The sequence below is a fragment of the Oncorhynchus tshawytscha genome, linkage group LG01, assembly GCF_018296145.1.
Source record: "Oncorhynchus tshawytscha isolate Ot180627B linkage group LG01, Otsh_v2.0, whole genome shotgun sequence".
Classification (NCBI taxonomy): domain Eukaryota; kingdom Metazoa; phylum Chordata; class Actinopteri; order Salmoniformes; family Salmonidae; genus Oncorhynchus; species Oncorhynchus tshawytscha.
Genome location: NC_056429.1, coordinates 1,722,923 through 1,731,656, shown reverse-complemented (window position 1 = coordinate 1,731,656; position 8,734 = coordinate 1,722,923). Strand labels below are relative to the sequence as shown.

Sequence of the window (8,734 nt, the reverse complement as noted above, 5' to 3'; positions counted from 1 at the left end):
CTTCGCCCCAGTCTGAGGTCCTGAGTGCTCTGGAGCAGGTTTTCATCAAGGATCTCTCTGTACTTTGTTCCATTCATCTTTCCCTCAATCCTGACTAGTCTCCCAGTCCCTGCCGCTCAAAAACATTCCCACATCATGATGCTGCCACCATCATGCTCCACCATAGAGATGGTGTCAGGTTTCCTCCAGAGTGACACTTTGCATTCAGACCAAAGAGTTCAATCTTGGTTTAATCAGACCAGAGAATCTTGTTTCTCATGGTCACATGACTTTTACTGAGGAGTGGCTTCTGTTTGGCGACTCTTCCATAAAGGCCTGATTGGTGGAGTGTCAGGAAGAGTAGCTGCTGATTAAAATATTTTTTCCCCTTATCAATCTAAAACAATTTTTGCAAACTTATCCAGGTTGGAGAGGGCAGTGTGGAGATCTGCTGGGATGGTATGCAAATTGGAGTGGGTCTAGGGTGTCTGGGATGATAGAGGTGATGTCTCCCATTTCAAAACACAAAGACACTTCCTGTTTCCATCACACGTGTAGTGATTTTAACACCATGACTTGACGCACATAAAGACTGTGGTTGGAAATGTGGCTATTGCCCTGTTTTGTACTTTCGGATGTTGTATAGCGGGTTGGAACACAGAAACCTATTGATGGATTCTAGCTTGAAATATACATATTCATGTCACCATAGTATAATTTATTGATGACTTTACATGTATAATGAATGTATCTGTTGGGGTCAATGAAGGGTGGATAGGAACTTGGTGTATCGAAAGTTACTGAGAGAGACAATTGGGAAGTGCAGAACGTTAATACTGTCATGACGTTGGCCTCAAAGACACAACAATACTCTGTACAAACACGTTACAGTTGAATATCAATGCTCCTTATTAAGAGGGAGGCAAAGAGCAAAAGTCTAGTTTCATTTCCCGATAAGGCAGGCCAGCTACGGAACTAGGGAGGAGTGAGGAATTCGGTTTGAGGCCAAGTCAACAGAAGTAAGAAGAAATCTCTGGGAGGGGGCCAGAGGGCCCACCACGACGACCCTCCTAGTACAGTCCTATCTCACACAGAGGGGCCCACCACAACGACCCTCCTACTACAGTCCTATCTCACACAGAGGGGCCCACCACAACGACCCTCCTAGTACAGTCCTATCTCACACAGAGGGGCCCACCACAACGACCCTCCTACTACAGTCCTATCTCACACAGAGGGGCCCACCACAATGACCCTCCTAGTACAGTCCTATCTCACACACAAACACTTCCACACCCACCAAGGTTCTAGCATCAGACAAGGACCATGACTACACCAGTGAGAGGAACCAATTCAGTTCCTGCTTAGCAACAGAGATGTATAGGTTGTCTTGATGTGTAAGGAGTTGACTCAGCCTAGCAAGAGGTTATAAATATATGTGCTTGTGTAATCATATCTTTGCAGCTCCATGACCCAGTGGGTGAATAAACTTGCTTTGCTTCGTCCATTTTTAAATGTCTACTCTGTTTGTTCAGAACCTATCTAGGACATTGTTTAGGGGCTATGGTGTCGTAGTTAGTCAACCATTGGTTCTGGTTTAAAGACATTGTGATGTAATGCCATACATTGAAAAAGAAAAGTGACACGTGAGGACATCATGGAAAAATCTCATGTGGGAGATCCTACTTCAGCTATCCTTCCACTGAGATCCTACTTCAGCTATCCTTCCACTGATATCCTACTTCAGCTATCCTTCCACTGAGATCCTACTTCAGCTATCCTTCCACTGATATCCTACTTCAGCTATCCTTCCACTGATATCCTTCCACCGAGATCCTACTTTAGCTATCCTTCCACTGAGATCCTACTTCAGCTATCCTTCCACTGATATCCTACTTCAGCTATCCTTCCACTGAGATTCTACTTCAGCTATCCTTCCACTGATATCCTACTTCAGCTATCCTTCCACTGCTATCCTACTTCAGCTATCCTTCCACTGATATCCTACTTCAGCTATCCTTCCACTGATATCCTTCCACCGAGATCCTACTTTAGCTATCCTTCCACTGAGATCCTACTTCAGCTATCCTTCCACTGATATCCTACTTCAGCTATCCTTCCACTGAGATTCTACTTCAGCTATCCTTCCACTGATATCCTACTTCAGCTATCCTTCCACTGATATCCTACTTCAGCTATCCTTCCACTGAGATTCTACTTCAGCTATCCTTCCACTGATATCCTACTTCAGCTATCCTTCCACTGCTATCCTACTTCAGCTATCCTTCCACTGATATCCTACTTCAGCTATCCTTCCACTGATATCCTACTTCAGCTATCCTTCCACTGCTATCCTACATCAGCTATCCTTCCACTGATCTCCTACTTCAGCTATCCTTCCACTGATATACTACTTCAGATATCCTTCCACTGATATCCTACTTCAGATATCCTTCCACTGATATCCTACTTCAGATATCCTTCCACTGATATCCTACTTCAGATATCCTTCCACTGATATTCTACTTCAGCTATCCTTCCACTGATATCCTACTTCAGATATCCTTCCACTGCTATCCTACATCAGCTATCCTTCCACTGATATCCTACTTCAGCTATCCTTCCACTGATATACTACTTCAGATATCCTTCCACTGATATCCTACTTCAGCTATCCTTCCACTGAGATCCTACTTCAGCTATCCTTCCACTGATATCCTACTTCAGCTATCCTTCCACTGATATCCTTCCACCGAGATCCTACTTTAGCTATCCTTCCACTGAGATCCTACTTCAGCTATCCTTCCACTGATATCCTACTTCAGCTATCCTTCCACTGAGATTCTACATCAGCTATCCTTCCACTGATATCCTACTTCAGCTATCCTTCCACTGCTATCCTACTTCAGCTATCCTTCCACTGATATCCTACTTCAGCTATCCTTCCACTGATATCCTACTTCAGCTATCCTTCCACTGCTATCCTACATCAGCTATCCTTCCACTGATCTCCTACTTCAGCTATCCTTCCACTGCTATCCTACATCAGCTATCCTTCCACTGATCTCCTACTTCAGCTATCCTTCCACTGATATACTACTTCAGATATCCTTCCACTGATATCCTACTTCAGATATCCTTCCACTGATATCCTACTTCAGATATCCTTCCACTGATATCCTACTTCAGATATCCTTCCACTGATATTCTACTTCAGCTATCCTTCCACTGATATCCTACTTCAGATATCCTTCCACTGCTATCCTACATCAGCTATCCTTCCACTGATATCCTACTTCAGCTATCCTTCCACTGATATACTACTTCAGATATCATTCCACTGATATCCTACTTCAGATATCCTTCCACTGATATCCTACTTCAGATATCCTTCCACTGATATCCTACTTCAGATATCCTTCCACTGATATTCTACTTCAGCTATCCTTCCACTGATATACTACTTCAGATATCCTTCCACTGATATCCTACTTCAGATATCCTTCCACTGATATCCTACTTCAGATATCCTTCCACTGATATCGTACTTCAGATATCCTTCCACTGATATCTGTCTCCCTTCCCCATTCCTACTAGTAAAGGTGTGTTATTATAATGCTCCTCCTCCCCCTAGCAAAGGTGTGTTATTATAATGCTCCTCCTCCCCATAGTAAAGGTGGGTTATTATAATGCTCCTCCTCCCCATAGTAAAGGTGTGTTATTATAATGCTCCTCCTCCCCATAGTAAAGGTGTGTTATAATGCTCCTCCTCCCCCCTAGTAAAGGTGTGTTATAATACTCCTCCTCCCCTAGTAAAGGTGTGTTATTATAATGCTCCCCTACCCCTAGTAAAGGTGTGTTATAATGTTCCGCCTCCCCCTAGTAAAGGTGTGTTATTATAATGCTCCTCCTCCCCCTAATAAAGGTGTGTTATTATAATGATCCTCCTCCCCTCGTAAAGGTGTGTTATAATGCTCCTCCCCCCCCTCGTAAAGGTGTGTTATTATGCTCCTCCTCCCCCAGTAAAGGTGTGTTATTATAATGCTCCTCCTCCCCTAGTAAAGGTGTGTTATTAACATGTGCCTCCCCCCTAGTAAAGATGTGTTATTATAATGCTCCTCCCCCTAGTAAAGGTGTGTCATTATAATGCTCCTCCTCCCCTAGAAAAGGTGTGTTATTATAATGCTCCTCCCCCTCTAGTAAAGGTGTTATTATTATGCTCCTCCCCCTAGTAAAGGTGTGTTATTATAATGCTCCTCCTCCCCTAGTAAAGGTGTGTTATTATAATGCTCCTCCTCCCCTAGTAAAGGTGTGTTATTATAATGCTCCTCCTCCCCTCTAGTAAAGGTGTGTTATAATGCTCCTCCTCCCCTAGTAAAGGTGTGTTATTATAATGCTCCTCCTCCCCTAGTAAAGGTGTGTTATTATAATGCTCCTCCTCCCCCTAGTAAAGGTGTGTTATTATCTCCTCCTCCCCTAGTAAAGGTGTGTTATTATAATGCTCCTCCCCCCCTAGTAAAGGTGTGTTATTATAATGCTCCTCCTCCCCCTAGTAAAGGTGTGTTATAATGCTCCTCCTCCCCCTAGTAAAGGTGTGTTATTATAATGCTCCTCCTCCCCTAGTAAAGGTGTGTTATTATAATGCTCCTCCCACTAGTAAAGGTGTGTTATTATAATGCTCCTCCTCCCCTAGTAAAGGTGTGTTATTATAATGCTCCTCCTCCCCTAGTAAAGGTGTGTTATTATAATGCTCCTCCTCCCCTAGAAAAGGTGTTATTATAATGCTCCTCCCCCCTAGTAAAGGTGTTATTATAATGCTCCTCCCCCCCTAGTAAAGGTGTGTTATTATTATGCTCCTCCTCCCCCTAGTAAAGGTGTGTTATTATTATGCTCCTCCTCCCCTAGAAAAGGTGTGTTATTATAATGTTCCTCCCCCTAAAGGTGTGTCATTATTATGCTCCTCCTCCCCTAGAAAAGGTGTGTTATTATAATGCTCCTCCTCCCCCTAGTAAAGGTGTGTTATAATGCTCCTCCTCCCCCTAGTAAAGGTGTGTTATTATGCTCCTCCTCCCCTAGAAAAGGTGTGTTATTATAATGCTCCTCCTCCACCCTAGAAAAGGTGTGTTATTATTATGCTCCTCCTCCCCTAGAAAACGTGTGTTATTATTATGCTCCTCCTCCCCTAGAAAACGTGTTTATTATTATGCTCCTCCTCCCCTAGAAAAGGTGTGTTATTATGCTCCTCCTCCCCTAGAAAAGGTGTTATTATTATGCTCCTCCTCCCCCTAGAAAAGGTGTGTTATAATGCTCCTCCTCCCCCCTAGTAAAGGTAACATTAGTGCTGTTGAAACTATTGCATTTCTAGGGTTCATATTTCCTTATCAAAGTGCTGAGTGTCAAAGACAAAAATAATAATAATTTTGCACTTTAATATTTGTTTGTCTTCAAAATGAACAACTAATCTCTTCCAACAGTTCATACACTAACTTTGTCAATAAGAAATACAATTTTAATAGCATTAAGAAAGAAAATGTAGAAAAGTGTTTTGGGGTGGGGTGGGGGTGGGGTGGGGGTGGGGTGGGGGGGTGGGGTGGGGTGGGGTGGGGTGGGGGGGGGTGGGGGGGGGGTGGGGTGGGGGGGGTGGGGGGTGGGGTGGGGTGGGGTGGGGGGTGGGGTGGGAATGCTTCTATCAAATGAAAGTAGCTACTTTCATGTTACTTTGAATGTTAAATTGAAATGTTGGTAGCGAACAAGCAAGCATACAGACATGGTGATGATAACAGAAGAATATGTCCCAAATTAATCCCTATTCCCTACGTAGTGCATTAGCTCTGGTCAAAAGCAGTGCACTATATAGGGAAATGTCATTTGGGATGTAGAGCCTGTTGGTCTCACAGACGGCTGTAGCTGCACCTGCAAGACAGAGGGACAGCCTAAACTAAACATGGATTTTCCTTCGTAAAGAAAAATCCATTCAAATTCAAATCATTGATTCATCACCTGGGCAGAGGAGCGAAACAAAAGCATCTGAAAGCCTGACACATCTTACAAGTCACAACTACAACTTTTGTCCCAAACACAGTGTTATGTTTGGGGCAAATCCATACAAACATTACTGGAGTACCACTCTTCATATTTTCAAAAAACATAGTGGTGGCTGCATCATGTTATGGGTATGATTGTAATCGTTAAGGACTGGCGAGTTTCAGGATAAAAATAAAACAGAGCTAAGCATAGGCAAAAATCCTAGACGAAAACCTGGTTCAGTTAGCTTTCCACCAGACACTTGGAGAGGAATTCACCTTTCAGCAGGTCCTAAATAACCTAAAACACAAGGCCAAATATAGAACAGAGTTGTTTACCAATTAGACAGTGAATGTTCCTGAGTGGTCTAGTTAGTTTGTCTTAAATCTGCTTGAAAATGGTAATCTAGCAATGATCAACAACCAATTTGAGAGAGCTTGAAGAATTTAAAGATTTAAAAAAAAAGGGAAAATATTGTACAATCCAGGTGTGTAAAGCTCTTAGAGACTTACCCAGAAAGACTCACAGCTGGAATCACTACTAACATGTATTCACTCAGGGTTGTGAATACTTAAATGAGATTCCAATATTTAAATGTTCAATATATATTTGAAAGAATTGTACAAACATGTTTTCACCTTGTCATTATGGGATATAGTGTGTAGATATTTAATCCATTTTGAATTCAGGCTGTAACAAATTGTGGAATAAGTCAAGGGGTATGAATACTTCCTCTAATATGTAAATACATATGATGCAACTTTTTTTTTCTGCCCAAAAGACTACTAGTATTCATCTTGTCTGAACGAATCTGAACATAATTTCACCCATTCTGGAAGACAGGAAAGCCTTGTTCACATTGCCAGTTTTTAGTTACTCAAAAATAAATGTGCATATCTGATTCAAATGTTATTTTTCCTTGCAGCCACATTTCAAACAAACTTGGCCATGTGACTTGTCTGATGTATTTGGCGTCAAGTGGTTTTTAAAGTCACTATTTTGATTTGTTTAACACTTTTTTTGGTTACTACATGATTCCATGTGTGTTATTTAGTTAGTTTTGATGTCTTCAATATTATTCTACAAAAATAAATGAAGAAAAACTCTGGAATGAGTTGGTGTCCAAACCTTTGACTGGTACTGCGCGTGTTTGCCAGCTGCTCTGTTGACAGTTCCACAGGGACATGTTCAGGCTAACTAGCGTGTTAATTGTTCAAACAAAATAGTTAACCGCTAGCTAGTTGACTGCTGTGGCTAGACAACAACAAAAAAAAGGACTCGTTTTTTCAAGTTGGTTCATCTAAAAGTGTACTTACATTTTGATTTTGGACATTCAGAGCAACGGGGAAATATCCATTGTTGTCATAACTTCTGAGTGATAGGAAGCACAAGCACCACCACTAATCAGCCTAAACACCTGTGCACACACACACCTGTCGTTACTATGACAACTAGCATGGCCATGTGAGCAAATGACTTCCGTCTGAACACACACACCCGTCGTTACTATGACAACTAGCATAGCCATGTGAGCAAATGACTTCCGTCTGAACACACACACCTGATTTGGTCAGTTGCAACTTGCTGTTTTGACAAAAAGGTCTTCTAAAACGGACTTGAAAAAAAAACAAAAAACTGATTTGAGCATTAAGGCCTGCAGTGTGAACGAGGCTTTAGAGATCTCATTCTAGACTGATTGAACACACTGCAAATTAAGGTCGCGAAATCCTGGTTGGAGGGATCCCAGATTTCTGCTTATTCGCTCCTGATAGTGGGAATCTTCCAACCAGGATTTCTGAAGAACCTGCGAACAGAATTTTGAATACTACAGTGCAAATACACACCGAGACACTCCTGTTGTATATTCTTCAAGTAATTCATATAAAACAATTTCAGTTGAGAGTTCTATTCTACTGACTCACACAATACTCCCAGTAATGACATTTATTAAAAGCAAACATACATTTTAATTATACTTTCTTAATAATTGTGTCAACACATAAGCATTTTGGGGGCAAGAACGAGTCCTAAATTTGCCAAATGCCTGGGGCAAAAAAAAAAAAGGATTGGTTTTGAACGATGGCCACTTGGGTGTCACCTTCAGACTTAACTGCAACAGCTGTTCTAGATGTCACAGCTCTATGTGCAGCAGCTGTTCTAGATGTCACAGCTCTATGTGCAGCAGCTGTTCTAGCTGATTTTCGATGTGAAATCTGATGCAGTTCAGTAAACACCGGCCAGGAGGGATGGACTGGGACCAGAAATCGATCCACTCTTGAATGGTCAGTCTTCTCACGCCGTTGTTAACAACACGGTTTTAATATTCTACCTCTTATTGACGATTTCCTTTGAAAGTTTCCATTCAACCAGGGAGGTGAGTAGGATGTAATGGTGGGTGGTGTCCCAGGAGATATCCTCTAAACTAGGAGATAGTCCATGGTGATGTGCAGAAGGTAGAAGAAAGAGATATTCTACTCTCTAGAGAAGAGATACTCAGAGATGGTGTAGAGAGGGTAGAGACAGTAGAGAGAAACACTTACAGAACACAGATATCCTCTCCTCAAGGACTAAGAACAAATATTCTCTAGATTCTCTCTAGAGAATATAAAATAAAATAAAATATATTCTCTCTAGAGATGGTCCATGAGGAGAAAATATATTCTCTCTAGAGTTGGAGGAGGGGCAAAGAAAATATATTCTCTCTAGAGATGGTCCATGAGGAGAGAGTTGG

At 41.9% G+C, this 8,734-nt stretch overlaps 1 long non-coding RNA gene across 1 annotated transcript; it reads right to left on the bottom strand.

Annotated features, from left to right (window-relative positions):
- Positions 1-6,709: 6,709 nt before the first annotated feature.
- LOC121847851 lies at positions 6,710-8,649 on the bottom strand. The gene is made up of 2 exons (XR_006084770.1): positions 7,501-8,649; positions 6,710-7,436 (listed from the first exon to the last, which is right to left on the bottom strand). It is a non-coding gene; the product is annotated as an uncharacterized LOC121847851 (long non-coding RNA).
- Between the last annotated feature and the right edge of the window lie 85 nt (positions 8,650-8,734).